Source organism: Haliaeetus leucocephalus, unplaced genomic scaffold (genome assembly GCF_000737465.1).
Source record: "Haliaeetus leucocephalus isolate CR32 unplaced genomic scaffold, Haliaeetus_leucocephalus-4.0 Scaffold577, whole genome shotgun sequence".
NCBI classification, from domain to species: domain Eukaryota; kingdom Metazoa; phylum Chordata; class Aves; order Accipitriformes; family Accipitridae; genus Haliaeetus; species Haliaeetus leucocephalus.
Genome location: NW_010973013.1, coordinates 2,683,106 through 2,700,562, shown reverse-complemented (window position 1 = coordinate 2,700,562; position 17,457 = coordinate 2,683,106). Strand labels below are relative to the sequence as shown.

At 53.4% G+C, this 17,457-nt stretch overlaps 1 long non-coding RNA gene across 1 annotated transcript; it reads right to left on the bottom strand.

The window, feature by feature from the left end:
* Nucleotides 1-5,429: 5,429 nt before the first annotated feature.
* LOC104838159 lies at nucleotides 5,430-7,917 on the bottom strand. Its single transcript, XR_775038.1, has 3 exons — nucleotides 7,598-7,917; nucleotides 6,348-6,503; nucleotides 5,430-6,189 (listed from the first exon to the last, which is right to left on the bottom strand). It is a non-coding gene; the product is annotated as an uncharacterized LOC104838159 (long non-coding RNA).
* Nucleotides 7,918-17,457: the final 9,540 nt, after the last annotated feature.

Below are 17,457 nucleotides of genomic sequence, written 5' to 3'. Positions count from 1 at the left end.
CTGTAAACTTCAGCCGAAATGAACCAGGAGGTTCCCAAATCAGTGAGGACAGAGAGACAACCAGACTGCATGACTGACCCCAAGAACCTCCTTCCTTCAGAAAACAGCCTAAAAATATGTTCCCTCCTAGAGCAGAATAGCAACGCTGAAACATCTGACAGTAAATGTGATGATGATAATTGATGCTTAATGAATAATCCAGGGTAGTTTTAATATTTTAGCTTCATAGAATACCTTTCATCCCCAGGAGCTGAAGCAATTTGTAAAAGGTGTACTGTTATCCGGCTCGGTCTCCTTTCGCCATTACATCCACCGTTTCATGGGGACCAGTTCCACGACCGGGCCGGCACTGGGCAGGGTGTACGGCACAGCAGCTCGGTGGGGCTGTGTCCCACCGTCGTACCTGCTCCGAGGGAATTCCATTTACCGCATTTACCTCTGGCCAGTGTCGGACCAGCCCGGCTTTGGTTGCAACCCAAGGTCCCACAGTGCCGAGGACCTTCCAGTTCCGTGGTGGGAATGAACTTCCACCCTGCCTCAAGACCCCCATGGGGGGACATCTCTCAGGTAAGAGGTGTGCTCCCGAGTTTTGCCCACGGTTTTGCTCCCAGATGGAGCGACAGCAGCTCAGGAGCTGCATCTCCCCGACGGCTGAGACCTCCCTCTCCCACCCAAGTCCCGTGGAGATGAGCAAAAAACCCCCAGAGACCCCCCTCCCAGGCAGAGACCTGCTGCACCCATTCCTCCTTCTCGTCCCCGCACCTCCGTGTCCCTCCCCACCCAGACCCCATGAAGAACCCAACCGGCCAGTGACAGCCAAGGAGGGGGGGAGGAGGAGGCCAGACTGACGCCGAACGAAGCCCACCCGTGCCCCCGCAGCCGCTGGGCTCCGTGGGGCGGCTCCGCTCCCCCCCGCGGGTGGGGAAAGCAGCAGGGCGGCGAAGGCCGCAGGAAGCCGGGGAGCCCCGTGGAGGCGCTGCGGGCCGGGGACGGGCTGAGCCCCGCGGGCCGCCCCGCACGGCAGGCGGAGGAAAAGCGGCCCGATGACCCCCTCTGCTGTCAGGAAACACCATGGCAGGGGCTGGCCGCACGGCCGGCGGCTGCTCCGCTTCCTTCGGGGTCTGTGGGGGGGGGAACACCCCCCAGAAAAAAGAAATCCACCCCCAACCCTGGGCCATCATTCACCCTGCCTGCAAAAATGCAACCCGCTGGACTCATTTTTCCAGCTAAAGCAGAAAAAAAAAGACTACGTCAGGGGAAGGAGGAACAACCTTTAGCGACGTGGGCTCGTTTCAAGTAACACCTGAAGTCTCTGGCCCTTGGGTAAAAACCCCGTTTGAGGTTTAGACACACGCTGCTGCTGTTCAGGCTGTTCTTTTCGTTTGAGGGCTCTTGTGTCTTGATCGCTGTCGTGCCACCCGGGTGGATGATGGCAGGTAAATCTGCTGGTAGGGAAGGGGTTGAGGGTGAGAAGAGTGAAATGAGGATTAAAGGCGTAAAGGTTACCACTTGACAACGTCCCTTCTTTCGCATTCCCAAAAGAAACAAGCTGCTGCTGCTGTGCAATGTTGTTCTGCAAATGCAGCTTCTGCCAAGTCCCTTTGCTCTTGCAAATCGTGACCTCTTTGGACATAAGGCTTGTTGTCTGGCATTGGGCTTTGTCTGCTGAGGATGGAGGGCAGGAGGACATAAAAAAGGGCAGATGAGTTCCTGTTATATTATCGTGTTGGTTTTGGCTAGTTCTGCATAGTGGCCTTTTGTATTTTAGAAACATTTCGACATTTTAAAATAACTTTAATAGTAAAAGAATGCTGCAAGTCTTTCTTTTTTCCAGCCCCGCTCCAAATGCTCCAGGCTGGCTTTGCTCTTTCTTGTAAAGCCTGCTGCAACAAGGACTTTTTTGACAATGCAGACGCTCTTGGCAGCACCCCTAAGCCATGAGGGGTGCCATCCAACTGCAACATGCAAGGCCTGGGATTCGGGATGAACAAGCACCTTGGTGAGCCTTGGGGATCTCCACTGAGCTCATGGTGCTGCGGCATGAGCTTTCCCTTCTCCGAGAGGCTCCTGACACAGCTCACCCACAGTCCAAGGCTTTTCCTTGACGGCTTGTTATTAAAACTGTACAAATAATAAATTCTTCCTCCTGTTAATCAAATCAGAAGGAAGGTCAGCTGGGTTCATTTTAGATCAATCTGAAGCGAATGTTTCTGGTGGTTCGGTTTTCTCAGCAAAATGAAAAATATTCCCCAAAAGACGCTGTCTGAAGCCAGCCAGGAGGGCTTCGTTGTACTTGGGTTTAATCCTGCTGTCTGCAGCGCTGCTGTATCTGTCTGCTGACTTAGGGTGGCATTTGCAAACATTATTTTTTAGCCCAAACCTACCTTTTTTTAGTGGCTAAATGATTCATCCCACCATGCCCCTGAGCTCTATTCCCATACTAGCCAGGGATGCCTGAGTGTCACCCAGGGCCAGCTTGTGACTTTGGCATCATGTGCTCTTGCCCCAGACAGGCAGAAAGGCAAATGGATGATTTCTAGACAGCTAGGAGAGTTCTCTTCCAAAAATACACTACGAAATCCTCAGCTGCCACCCAGGTCTAGCTGTTCACGAGAGAGGAGGAGCAAGGGGTCCAGAACATCAGCTGAGGTCTGGATCTGGCCTTGTATGCTTCTGCCACTGTAATGTGAGCCTTTTCATCCAGCCTGCCAAGAGGCAGGGCAGTTAGCATGCTTTGTCAATTAAAAAAAGAAAATAAAGGTCCCATTAGATGCACTTCAGTTAGGGACTGGGCTAGGGATCTCACTACCTTTTGAAGGTCAGATACATTGGAAATGAAAACATCTTCTTCCTAACAGCCCCCTCTGGTTCCCCTCCACTAACAATATCCCCTGCAGCCAGACCTGAGCTCTGCACCCCAGGACTCCTGCTTAAGGGATCTTAAAATTCCTATTGATTTCAATGGGATCAGGTTCAAGCTGCTTAACCGTTTGCCTGCTGGAGCAAGCAGCTGGTCTCTGAGTTGCTGCCTATCACTTGTCTGCTGCAGCAGAGCTCATCAGGCCCCAGGACAGCATATTCTCAGCTGTACCAAAGGAGAGTACATAGTGTTTTGTCCTTGCAAAAGGTTGTTAAAAATGGTTTAGTTTCAAGAGAGCTCAATTAGATCTGGGAACTCTTGCAACGAGTTTGTTCCTAATTATGGCTTGGAGACTTTGCAGTAGTCAAAAGACAAATGGATGCCGAAGAAAGAAGCAAACAACAGCGAGCATTTCCATGGTGTCCTCTTTGCTGCTCATTAGCTGTGCCCTGTCCTGTACTGAGCACTTCAAGCACTTCACTTTTCACTCCCAAGACTGTCAGATTTCTCTTCCTAAGTTTCCCTGTCTTTCAGTGAGGAAGCTGAGCACACTAATTGCCAAAGGCACTGTCCCATTGCCTTTGGGAGCCGAGAAATTTGGAAAATGAACATTGCTGCACCTGAAACTGCCCTGTGCCAACACTGTCACGCAGCGGCTTTCGATCTCCTTCCAAAGTCTGCAGGAGATCAGTCCTCACCGGTGACTTCTAGCTAAGTAAGATAATGAAACCCTCGGGACATCAGACTGGCAGATGCTTTTTAATGGGACCTGATTGTCCTGAGTCCTGAGAGTGGCCTGGTTTCTTGGGGATTACAGTCGGCCTTATTTCAACTTTCATCTCAGCTAAACGTGGTCACCAAAGTCAGGTCAGTTCTCAGGGTGGACAGACTCTGTCTATGCCAGCCCTCATAGCAAAAACCACCTGGGTGCTCTCTGCAGGTTCCCCTTCCTCCCACTGCTGGTGCCAGCCCTGGGGCTGCCGTTCTGCAAGTCAAAGACATTTGCTTTCCTTATTTTCCCCAGCTATAAAAATACACCTATGGATGGGATTATCATTAACAACGTCATTAAATCATGCTTTGGTCTTTGCTGCTTTGTTTGCAGTGACTCATACTGTAATTCTTGCAAGTATGGGTCAAACAGGAACCGGTGCTCAGCGACCGCAGTCCTGGCTCTCCCCCATCCTAAATACTGACCCCTCCAAGGCAGCGGGAAGGACTCTCCTGTTGATGACTGAGAGATGTGGGGTCCCTGAGCCAAATCCTCTTTCCAGTCAAAGCAACAGCAAACTGGCTGCTGTGGTTCCCTGCCAGCTGTAAGCAGTGGGTTTTGTCCTTTGGGACCGGTCCCATGTCCCAACAGCCTCGGTGCAGGTGCAAGGCTGGACCCAGTAAGGGGTTGGGCTGGTTCTCCCCCTCCTTGTCTTCCAAGTCCTCGTGCCACCACGCTCACGTGTTGTGCCTGGGAGCGGGTGACAGCTCACGTAATGCTGACTGGCAGGTGACCACAGGAAATGCAGCACGGGTCACGTCTCTGCAAGTCAGGCTCAACCTAAGTCTCCCAAGATGCGTCACTAAGACTCTTAGGGCTAAATCCCTCCCTGCATAAGTGCAGCCTGCAGCAGGGATGTGCTCGGCCCCCCGACTCGTGCCCAGATGCACCCCGCTCGGCTGCCACTGCTCTCTGCGCTTCTAACTCAGCTTGTCAAATTGCTTGTCACAAGCTCTCCTTAACCAGAACTTTATCTTTCAGGAGCCTGGAGCAACTGGAAAGATTTTACCTTTCCATACCTGAGAGCAAGGTGTGCAGCTGGGGAGTGAGACCCTGCCGGGCTGCCCACTGTTGGGGGGATGCGACCATCCAGCAGCTTCGAGGTCTGGGGAGCCTTGCTTGGAAAAACTGGCTCTTGCACAGCAGCAGGGCTTGACACCGCTCAGGATGCAGTTCAGCACTGCTCCCTGCCTCTGACAGGCAAGGAAAGGGAGAAGGGATGGAATGTGGTTGGCTCCTTGGCAGACTGGGGGTACGGCCTGCCTGCCTGCGCCCTGCCTTTGCTGAAGGCAGGCACTCGCAGGGGTCAGGATGGCCTTTGGGTGATGATTAGACAAGGCACTTCAGGACATGGTTTAGAGGGCATGGTTGACAGCTAGAATCGATGATCTTAAAGGTCTTTTCCAACCTAAATGATTCTGTGATTCCTCACGGCACGTCTTTTTGCAGAAAAGGCCAGCGCTACCCAAGTACCTCTCCCACAACTGTCCCCATGTGAACCCAGCCCTGTCCTAACTCCAGGGCTCTCATTTCTTGCCAGTCAGGTCCAAGCCACCCAGCCAGCCTGCGTTCATCTCTCCCGCTCCTTGTCTTTCCTTCTCCCCTCCTCTCCTGGGATCCTGTCTCTACTAAACTGGTCTCACCAGTCTTCATCTGGATTTCCTGCCTGTCTGAGGCAGGTTGTCACACATGTCCTGGGCAGGCATCTATCTGCCCACTGCCCTTGCACCCCGCACGGGGAGCCTTGCATCCTCCCAGAGCAGAGGCAGGGCACCCTGTCCCCTGGCAGGGCAAGCAACAGCACCTCTCTCCAGGGCGAGAGGGAGGCCTTACCCTTTCTTTCCCCGTGAGAAAAAGATAGGAATAACATCCACACTCCCCCCTCGGGGCTGGAGCAGACACCCGCCGAGTATTGCCCTGCTACCCACAACAACGTCGCTGTAACGAAGGGCCTCGTTTCATCCAGACAGCGGCTTCGGAAACATTTAGTAATTAGTGCCGGAGACAGTAAAGAGCTTTGTAGGAAAGCTGAGAGCGTTCCCGAAACTGCTCATTAAATCTCCAGTTCCTCAGAGCCGAGCCACTGTCTGGCGGCTTCCCACGCAGGGCAGGGGCAGGCAGGGGACTGGGCTGCACCAACCCCCTGCCCACCCTCCTGCCCACACCCCCGCCACCACGCTCAGCCCTCCGCCTTGCAGCGCGGTGCCCCGTCTCCCCTCCGAGGAGCTGTGTCCTTTTCGGGCTGAAGATATCTGTGTGGTCAGTGCCCGGTGGCTGCAGCATCCTCAGCCGGGCGGGCGCTGGGCTTTGCTCTTCTTCCCGTCAGGGACCTTTGCGGTGGTGGGGACCGTGCCCAGACCCGGCGCCCCGTGGCTTTGCGAAGGAGGCCGGTGTGTTTGCGGGGTGGCCTGGAGACTGTATGGGAAGATGTGATAGAAGTCATGCTCGCTTTTCTCCTGATGGCTCCACTGTTAACACACGCTGCTGCTCTGCTCGGTCACGGCTTTCTTTCTGGGTGCACACAGAGAGGGGCTGGAGCAGAAGAGGCCTTTCCATTCTACGAAAAGGTTTCATACAAATGTTCTTTAATTATCTGGGGCAATAAGTGATTAAAGGCAGCCTACAGAAGTTACAGCTGTAGGACACTGCTGAAATGCCCATGCTTGAGACCAGCTGGGTGGATATTACTGCGATTAGGACATTTTTTTAAGTTACCTGCAGTGGGTTGGTCCCATCCGGAGAGGAAGAAGCGAAGGGGGGATCTAACCACTGTCATCCACCACCTCCGGGCGTTGATGAGAAGGTGGAGCCAGACTCTTCTTGGAGGTACAGAGCAAGAGGCAACAGGTGCAAGTCACAGCGAGGGAAGTTCTGGTTAGAGAGAAAGAATAAATGCTCACCATGGGGATCGTGAGACCTTGGAACCGGTGCCTGGGGAGACGGTGGGGTCTCTGCTCTGGGGAGCGCTCATAGCTCAGCTGGACCAGCCCTCAGCAGCCTGCTTCAGCTTTTCAGGCCAGCCTGGCGCCGAGCAGGGGCTGGACAGGAGACCCTGGGCCAGGTCCCTTCTGCCCAAAGCTCCTTTGTGATACTGTGATCCACATCATCCACGTCCATGAGATTTCAGAGATTAGCCTGAGAGTTTACTAATGCACCCCATCACCGAGGTTGCTGCAGTGCTCAGGTCAACAGGGCAGTGTTGGGGTTAACCCCTGAGACTCCCTAAAATAATGCCCTAAACCGGCCTCAGCCCCACAGGATCGCAGCCTCCACCATCTCCACAACTCCCCCAAGCAGCCGCACCTCAGGGCGGACCTGGATTTATTAACCAGGGGAAATCAAGGGAGTTTCAGGTGAGAAGGTTTGGTCTGTCACACAGGTAGGTTTGTCAGTCAAGGTGTCTGACATGAACCTTGAGCTGTGGTAGGGGTTCACCTCCTCCTTGCCAGAGATAGGGAGATGACAGCAGAGAATCTCTGTGGTTCAGGGACTTTGCAGTTTTGTTTCTGTTACACAGATGAATATGAGAGACTGAAAGACAGGTGCTGGACCCAGCTGCGTATAAAAATATACTGTTCCATCCATCTCCACATAATAAACACATTAAAAAGGAACTAGGTGTGTCTCTAACTGTCTCCAAGGCTTTACGTGGGCCAAGCTGTGTTTTTTTTTTTTTTTCCTTTTTACAACAAATGGAAGTAGAGCAGCGGGCTGGTTTCAGGGGAAGAGAAAGGAGTGGGAGGCAGAATATCACATCCTATTTCCTCTTTTAAACACTTGGCAAGGGAGCAAACTTTCCATTCCCATCTGGCACAAGCAGACTAAACACAGGTTCCTTTCTGATAGCCATCTGCACTCTTCTGCTACCTTTTCCCATCAGTCTTCTGTAGGCAAAATGCAAACCTGCGCACTATTTAAAGATACTTGAATTTAGGGAGTGTATCCAAATGATCTCTTTTAGTTACCTTCTTTCCAAGTCACCCAGCAGCGAGTGCCAAGCCAAACAACAACCCTGGTTAATCAACAGGCTCAGGACATGAAAGCAACTCCATTTCCTATTTGTGAATGCACAGATGTTGTTTATCTTGGATCTCCCCTTGTTGGTCCCCCAGGATTAAATCACAGGCCTTTAGGTGGAGCATGAGTGATTGCTTTTCTGTTGAAGCAGTCCACAGCAAGCCTTGGCCAGCCCCACCACTGTACTGTCCTCCTTCCCATCTCCCTAATGATGGTCTCTTTGCTGGTCCAGGGGCTCCCCACAAGAAGTGGGGTGTATCGCGGCACCCAGGAGCATTGGTTCCAGAAATGCTCGCTGCTGCAGAGCCGGGTTATCTCCGTAAGGACCCGCACCAGGCACACCCTCAGGATGGTGAGGCTGATAGCTCTCAAGACACAGGCACTAGCAAGGCTGGGTCAACACAGGCACCGATAAGGGAGAGGAGCTTCCTTGCAGACGTGGACATGGGCACCTGATGCCTCTGCAGTTCCATGTTCATCCAGCCAGTCCCACCTTGCAAGCCCAGTGTGATTTTGGCCAGGTCAGGGAACACCACATTTCAAGTGAGGTGTGGATGCAGTAGCCCTAACCCATCCCTTGCTTCCAGGCACTGCAGCTGAGCCACAGGTTTTGACTGTGTCCAACATACCCGTGAACCTGTTGGCTCCATCTGTGAGCAGGCTTGACCCTCATGTGTCCCACAGTGGTGAGACCCTGTGGTCCACGGCCAGGTAAATAGAATGATTCCTCCTCCATACAAACCAAGATGCTCTGAAGGTCCAGGGACATTTGCCACCTGATGCCAGCTCCAGCCACCTCGCTCAGCCCCAGCAGGGGTGGCTGCTAGTTCTCCTGCCTGCTTACGTAGCCTTTAATTTCAAGCGGAGGCGGCCATCCTTGTCCTTCCCCATGCCTGCCAAACTGCTACAGAGCCTGGCTAGCATGGCCTGATCAGCAAACCCTCCCGTAGGGGTGGCTGTGCATCACGGAGGTGTTGGTGATGCTCATGCGTGGGGTTCACAGAGCATTTTGAGAGGCTGCTTGTGGGACGAGTGCCACTTCTTGTAGCATCAGTTGTGACTGTGCTCGCAACCTGCTTCCTCAGCTGTCGAGTGCTCTTTTTTGGGGAGGGGGGAGGGAGGCATGGTGATAGATTTCCGTGTTGCAGAAACACCCTGACTGCAAGACAAAGCTGGTGGTGGCTGAGGCTGTGTTTGGAAAGACACCTTCCCACCCACAAACCCTCTGGTGCCGTCTGCCTACGAAACGGGAGTTCCCTCCGCAAAACCAGCGCGCAGGCTTTCTCCGTGACTGCGAAACACTGAGCAGTTCTGCGTATGGTGTGACTCGTCTGTCCTGTACGTGAAAAGAAATTAGTTGCGTACACCCACGCGGGGCCAGGCTGTGGCCGCTTCCCGCAGAGGCAATGGTGCGGGGATGCTGCAGGGCCGCGCGTTCCCGGCAGAGAGCGTGTCCCGCACACGCCGGTGAGCACAGATGGCCTCGCACACGAGGAGGAGGAGGAGGAGGAGGAGGAAGAGAGCAGTGGATCCAGACCTCGGCAGCCAGCTGCTTTCCCTGCTTACCAGGGCTGTGGATGCAGCTTTACTGTGCCTGACACCCGTCCGGAATGACTTGAAGACCCGGGCGAGCATCAGCTTGTCCCGCTGGTGCAGCTCTGGAGGCAATTTTCCCCTAACAGGCTTTCTGCAGGAGTTTCAGTGCCCAGGTTTCAGTGGCAGGGAGGGGGGGCTGCCCCCACCTATGGGCACAGGGTGGGATGGGGGCCACTGTCTGTCCTGGGTACCCCCAGCAGCTGGGAGCGGTACCTGCAGCGGGGCAAAGGGGGTGGGTTTTCCCCTGGTGCAATTGCAGTGATGTCGCTAGAGGTAGGTGAGGAGAGAATTTGTCTCTTCTTTAGTGGCATGACTGAGCTGGCTGATTACAATTTTTCAACAGCAGTGAGAGATTTAAGATAAAGTCCGTCCCTTCCACTGTGGGCTGACCAGACGATGCAGCTGCCAGAGGACAGCAGCCATTGGGCTGCTTCCTACCATGGGAAGTACCCAGAGCCATGTAAAACTAACCGCCGTGACCCTCGCTGGGGGCCTTGCTGGAAGAAGGGGTTACGTGGTGAAGACTGTGTCCTACCCCCACGCCTGTAACCGTATGGGATGTGAGGAGCTGGAGTCAGGGTCCTTTCCCTGCTGCTTTGGGAATGGCAGGAGTAGCAGCAGGTGAGAGGAGGGAGGAACTGTCCTGCTGCATCATTATTCTGAGTGGTGGGTCGTGAAGCAGGGAGCAAGATGCCTCCCCGGGAGCAGGAACCCTTGTCCCCATTGCAGCCAGGTTGCAGCCAGGTTGCAGCCTTTGGAAAGGGAAGGAAGAGCTGCTGCTGAGTAGGTGCAGGATTGCAGAGCTGAGCTACTTTAGCTATTCATTCCTCGAGTCCCCAAAGAAGCAATTACTGCATCGATCCCCGTCTTAGCGAGCTCTCGGGGCAGAAGGCAAAAGGATAACTAGCCTTTGCTCTTAAGTAGGAAGCCGAGGATTTTATGGGATTACTTCTTGCTCCTTGACAGATGCAGGTCTTTTTAGGTCAGAGTTAAGGTCAGTGCTGAGCATCATGGTTTGATTTAATAGGCACCAGTAAGAAGCTTTCATCAAGACCAGTATGGGACAGGCTCATGACCATACGAGACCATGCTGGCTCTGGTACACACATGCACGTGCAGGAGAGAGCGGGGAGACAAGCATTGCCAAGACCCCTGCGGTCAGAGTCCCTCTCTCCCGAGCGCGGACGTACCACGAACCCAGAGGAGCTGATGCCTGCGAAGAGTCAGACCTCCCGACTCATCCTGGTTCAGGTGTCCTCTGCCCCTCACCTGCATTGTGGCCGTAGCTCTTCCTAGTCTGCCTTTAAAAGGCTTTTATCCAACAACCAGTGGAGCTTGGGGCTCAGTGCTGGGTGAGCAACTATCCTCCTAACTTCATTAAACTTTCAGTACTGATTTTCTCTCCTCAGTCCTTTCAACTCTTCTTAAGGAAGCTAAGCCTGTTGGGGAAACTTCTGGGGGCTGCCTTGCACCCACCCGTTCAGCCTCTGCCACGCTTTGTGGTGGGGACGCAACGGTTTGCCTGCACTTACAGCACCCAAAGCTAGAGCATTGGCTCTGTTATATTGGGGCAGATGTGCCTGACATTGATAACGTTAGTCCTCTTTCCGTGTAAAAATAGTATTACTGGTGTAAAAGCTGCTTTGTGCTATTATAGCAGCAGCCACAGCGGAGAGCCACATTGCTTTAAGTACGGCAGCAAAGCCAAACAAGTACAACAGCAGAGACAAGATCCTACAGAAACTATAAATTCCCCTGGTCAGCTCCTGTGTTTTGATGCCTTCCTGATGCTTAGATTTACATGTTGCCTCTCTCCCTCTTAGGCAGGGGACTCGACTCTGTGCTTCTCAGGCCCCCACTGTCTCCCTGGTGTTAGCAAGTGACCTGCCAGAAAGTGGGAAGGGCTCGTGTTGCCTCTAGGGTCAACTCTTCTCAGGGAACTACTCATCCGACCAACAGATTAAAAAAGGGAAATAAATACCAGCAGGTCACCCTGTTAAAAAAAATAAACCCGTTAATAAATAAAACTCTAGTGTAATAAAAAGGTGAAATGCAGTGATTCTGTAACGCATTCAATTTTTTAAATGAAAATATCTTCCATACGCCGATTCCAGCCAAAATGCATTTCACTTCCCCTGATAGAATATAAATATTAACCCAGACACTCTTTGTTCTTAATGTGTCCTTATGCATTGGCACGATCTGGAGCTGCGCTGAGAGCTCGCATCTCCTGCTGGCTTCCTTCCGGACGCTGGGTCCTCGGTCCATCTCCAGAGCAGACCAGCGAGGACACCTTCTCCTCCTCCGAACGTGGGGCTCCGCTGCTTATCCATGCTGTTTCGGAGCAGATCTCCTGCGAGTGATGTCAGGGTTCAGCAGAAGGATGGAGATGACACCTCCTTTTGCAGGAACCTGAAGGAGGTGCTAGTGGGACGTCTAAGCCATGTGAAGTCCCCATCAAACCCCCGGGATTTTGAGCCCGATTCTCTGCTGCTCAGTGGACTTTACCTTACTGCAAAATGGCTGTGAAACTCTGCCCTTCTGCTGGGAGCAGTGGGCAAGGGAGAGGGCCAGGGAAGAGTAAAGATGATGCTGTTTCAGCCTCTTGGCTGTTGGCTCCAAGAAAAAACAAACCTGACCAACTGCTAGTTTTTAAAAGCACAGAAAGCGAGGGCACAGACTGCTTTTATATCCCCTTCCTCTGCCCCTCTCGCCATCTTCCATGATTTTTATGCTGCGTCCACACAGAAAGTCAGGGAAGAACTTTGCATCCATTGCCTTCCCCTTGTCCCCATCACGGAGACCAGCCCTGAGTGACACCCTGTAGACTACGTGGGGGCATGTCCAGGACCAGGCATTGGGTGAAACACTGGCCAGGATGGACATGGGGCTAATGAGCTGCGCTATCTTTAGCAACAGAGAAGAAAAAAGGGGAAAACCATGGAGAAAACAGGGTGGTCGTATTTTAGGTTTCTCGAGCCAGAGATGCGACTGTGTCCTCCGTCCTTTCCTCCCCTCCATCACCACCCTCCTCCTCTGTCCTTTCCTCTCCTCCTGGTTATCTGCAGCAGCTGTCACCGCACGAGCGAAGGCGCCAGTTCAGTAAAGCCCTTAAGCACAAACTTAATTATCAGGACAAGCTTAAGGGCTTAGCTCAATTGGGCCTGCGGAGCTGGATGGAAACCTGCTGAGCCACCCCAGGCCAGCCTCACCGGAGGGCTGCGGGCTCAGCTGCACCCCAGCCCCTTCCTTCCTGGGGGTCAGTGAAAAATAAAACCAGAGGCAATGGTGCAAAAGCAGATTCAATTCCTGGCCCTTTAGCAGCCCATCCGGGTCTGTAAGATCAAACCCCTCCGCTCTGCTAGCTGTCTCTCATTCTTCTCGCTTCTTGACATGGGGCACAAACCCCGTTTTTCCTCTCTGGTCCCCAACCCCCCCCACAACCAGGTGCACGGGGCAGGACGGTTGCGTGCTGAGTGGCTTTTTCTTCTCAAGCACCATCTGGAAGTCACCGCGAAATGCGATGCTGTGTGGAAAGCGGCTGGAAAGAATGACACCGTGAGAGCCTATTTTTTTTCCAAGGAAATAAATAGACCGTGCACCAGAAGCACGGAGAGGAGACGAGAGGGTTCGTGCCAGGTCAGGCGCAGGTAGGGCTGCGCAGGGACAGCCTGGAGTTTGTTTGAGTGGTAGTCGCTGCCTCTTAGGAAGCTTTTGCTGGGCAGAGGCATATGGGACAGTCTCTGGTGATGCTAGCAAGGTGGCCGGCTGCGGGTGGCAGCAGTTTCAACCTGTCCGTAGCACCCCCGGGCACACAAACTATTTATAAGTGGGCAATGAAACATGGGGGAGCAAAGCAAGCTACTGCATTCTGCGTGGCAGCTCCCATGTGTGCAGGGACCAGGAATTGGGGAGAGGCTGACCACCACTGCCCTCTTGGCCGAGGAAGGGGAGGTTTAATGTCCCAGGTGCTGGCGGGGGTGTCAGGCGAGCTGGAGCTCGAGGGTTGGCTCCGACATGGTTGCGGCAATGGCCTGGATTCAACTATTTCTAAGGGCACCGGCCGGTCAAATCAAGCCCCAAATTTAAATTTGTTAAAATAACTTTTTGCAAAACATTAAGATGGAGAGAAATGTTTCCATGGTTTTGTTTTTAAATTCCAAGTGGGAAGAGTTTATTTTTTCACTAGGAAACTTTCCCCATAGGATTTGTGACGCTGGCTGGGAGACAAGAGCCAGCGAGCTCCACTCCCGAATGGAGGTGACCCCAGGGGTGACCCTGTGCCGGTCACGTCGCCTCGCACAGCCTCACTTACCCCCTCGGCAAAAGCGAGGCGGCAGCGTGAAGGGCTCTGGAGAGTCTGGGATGCCAGCGCTGCTGCAGGGATGCTCAGCCCTATGGGTCTCATGCAGTTAGCCCCTGTGGCTCTTGGATCTAAATCTGGATGATTAGTATGGTTATATGTGCATGGTTGAAGGTAAATGCAATGAAAACTCCTACATGGCACGCAGGTTAGGGGAAAACCTGGGGAAATGACCCCCCAGTAGTTTTATTTCTCCTTGGGTCTGGTTATGAACAAATGCCTTCTGTGGGGGTAGCGATGGTCTGTTCTTCACCGGCGTGCTGCTCCTGCTAAATTGCTGCCGATTCATAATGTATGAGTGAACGGCTGTTATCCCTTGTTTGTCTTCTGTTGGTTTATACTGTCCTGAAAGACAAAATATTACAGAGATTTATAAAATTAACTGAATCAAAAAAAAAAAAAAGCCATGAGGGCACATCTGGTTTCAATCAGCTCAGTGTCCTGGAAATCAGTTTACCCCAGCTGAGAGTCCAAGTGCTGCTGCTTCTGCCCCCAGGTGACCAGGTAGTCCCAAGTGTTTAGTGCAAAAACATGCAGCAGTGAAACAGGGGTCTGGTGAGCGCTTGAGATGAGGAAAGAAGTAGAAATCAGGGCAGGCTGGGCTCCATTTACTAGAACTGGCTGAAAACAAAAAGGCAAAAAAATGGCACTTTGAGGTGCCTGCATCTTGCTCCTGTCACTGGAGGAGAGGAAGAACACAGTGCTTCGTTCCCATTTGCAATTTAATACTTTGTCTGATCCCATTTTATTCTCTCCTCCTGTGTACTCCTTCATGGCTGTGGAGCCACAGATGGCAGGAAACTCCTCTTGCTTTGCCCTCTGAGAAGAGTGAGAATTTGGCCTTCTAGAATGTGAGACATAATGAAAACTGATTGCTTGGACACGCGGGTTTCTAAAGCGGTGGCTCAGCAACTCAGGGGTTAATGGCCCCCCCCTCACTTTCAGCCCAGACTTTGCTATAAAGGCTTATGTACAAGGGAAAGCTTATTCTCATTAAAGGTAAGAGCTGCGGATGAGGGTACAACAGCTCCTCCTGCTCCACTTCTGTAGGCCCAGCTTTTCATACCTGGTTGGGGCAAGCAAAGGAGAAGGAGGCACAGCTATTATAGGACAACTCCCCTGCATGGATAACACCTCCCCAGGCTTATAAAACATCCCCTGTCCCTGGGATACCTGAATACCTTCACAAAGACTTCCCCAAAGGAAAGGGCCAAAGGTACAGCATTCCCCATATGCACCTGACCCAAGAAACATTACATTTCGGGGGGGTTTAAGCTGCGCCTGATCCAGCAAAGCACCCAAGCGCGGTTGATGGAAATCACGGGAGGTGTGCCTTTTCTTTCAAAAGGACTATTAACGCGCTTATGGTTAATCACACGAATAAATCTCGCCATGGCTTAGAGCCAAAGCGAGCAATAAAAGCACCGATCCCCAGGCCTCCCGATGGGAATTGGCCAGGACTGGGGCTGATGTTCTCACCAAGTCGCTGGGAAGTAATCCGCGCCCTCAGCACATACGCGCCTGGGGATTTTTTGTTCGTTTTGGGGTTTTTTCCGCCTGCCCAAAAGGCTGTTATCTAGCTAGAACCTCAAAACTATCTGCCCATGCCAGCTGAGATGGCAAGGGAGGTGTCCAGAGGACATGGGTGATCCGAGCTGCTTTTTCTCAGGGGTGGCTGCAGGAGCCCTGGAGGCTGGACGGAGGGGAGGGCGATCCCCCATCCTGTCCCTAGGTCTCCTTCAGGGGCTCGGGTTTATCAAGAATTAGATAATTAAAGGAGCGTGCTTTCCAAGGAGGGGAAAACCTTGGACCTCAAGCCCTGCCGAGTGTGGGAGGGCATTTAGTGAGGCAACTCGATGTGCCTGGTGCAGGAGGGACTCAGGGGGGCATGTGGGTTTTTCATTGGCTTTTATTTTGTACGGAAAAGACAAGGAAATCCATAGCAAGTATGTGTATGTCTGAGGGAGACAGGCAGGCTTGTTTCTGATGAAACATCCCAGGGAACTGAGCTACGGCCCCACCTCGCGGCCCACGTTTCAGCTGGACGCACTGGGAGACGAGGGCCAGGCTGTAAAAGTTAATTTTAAGAGACTTCATAATATGGATCGACACTGCCTGAAGCAGCTCCCTGCCTCTCTCCTTCTGCCAGAGCGGTCTCTCAGCTCCTGCATGTACCATCAGGCACCAACTTAGCAGGTTCAGCTTCAAAAAAGTCTTTTAAAAGTCAGGCCTTTGTCTTCTTTTAGGGCAGAAATTAGCAAAGCCGCTAAGGACAAGCATGTGTGTCCTGCAGTACACAGCAGGGAGAGGGGGCCAGGCCAGGGAAACACAGGGAGCCGTTTCCCCAGTGCTTTGGAGACTTGGTTGTCTTCTTACTCCTCTCCCCAGCTCCAGACTTTGTTGTCAGGAGACTTGGCAGGGATGGGGGGCTTGTGTGCACCGACTCTGCCCCACGGCTGCCCTCCTGTTAAGGCCGCAGAAGGTTGCCGGTAGCCCTTCGCAGCGAGCTCACCCGCACCCACCCGAATTTCCACGCTTCGGCAGGGGCTAGATCAGTTCCTTGTGATTCATTTTAATCTGGCATAAAGCAGCAGCTTGCTGAAGCCTGATGTAAAACACCCACATACGCTCCTATTATATAATACAAATCTAAGAAGATTAAATTATCCGGTCTGAGGAAACACATGCACGTATGTATGTACACATTTATGTACAGTCCGGGGGTTGGCTGAGTGGAGCTGAGGGCAATGCTTCCCTTCGGAAACACTGAACTTGCACTTGTTAGCATTTAAACGCTGACGCAAATAACATGTATATGCCCGTGCATAGACACGTATATGAAGTGCTGCAGCAGCTGTATGCTCTGCGTTTGGAGGTGCAGCACGGTAACTGCCAGAAAAGTTTGGAGTTGTGTGCTTGCTTACCCGCTTTGCTGCCAAAACCTGAGCAGCGGCGTGGAGCAACAGGTGGAACAAACCCAGGCCCTGCACGAAACTTCACCTGCCAGCACACAGCAAGATACTGCTCACTGGGTGAGAAAAGAGAAGGGAGAGCAGTCCCCAAAACCACTGAGCATCTCTCGGCAGCCTTGGTGGGCCTGGCCCACGCCGTGCCCCACAGCTGTGCCCAGCGGGCACCTGTTCTTAGGACACGTTCCTTAGGAGGCTGCATGAGCACCAGCAGCCGATGGATGCACACAGTCAGGACTTCAGCTGGGTTTGGGGGTGCCCAGGCCTTTCGCCCAAAGACGGGGTTTGCCTTCCAGCAGTTTCTGGAGGGGAAGGAAGGAAACCTGCTTCACCTACAGCTGCCCACTGTGCCCCGGGGCAGCAAACGGATTCGCCTCCTTCTCCTCCTGCGCCTTCCCGTTATTGATTCACGTTGTTTTGCTAAATCTAGCTCGGCCTCCTGAAGCTTCTCCCTCTGCTTTTACTCCAGCTGGAGGTGCTGGGCACAGGAGGCGCTCCGAGGAGCAGCGCTGGGCGGCTACTGCCACCGCTCCGGGCCACGAACGTGTACCGGAGCCCTCCCCCTCTGCCTTAGCCCCCCCCCATCACCACCACGAAGGGGGTTTCGCCTCCCGCAGGTTAAATCCGGCCCCGGCCCGGGTGATGGTGATGCTCGGTGGATCCCCGCGCCGGCCGGCAGCCAGAGACGGCTTGGGGGGGCGGAGGGGGTGTGCTGGGGGGGCCAGAGTAACAAACAATAAACCTTCCTCTTCCCACCGGGGGCACCCGAACCGAACCGGGCCGGGCCGAACCGAACCGGGCCGGGCCCGCCACCGCCTCCCGCTCGCGAGACACGCGGCCCCGTCTCCGCCCCCCCCCCCCCCCCCCGCCAAAGCGGCGC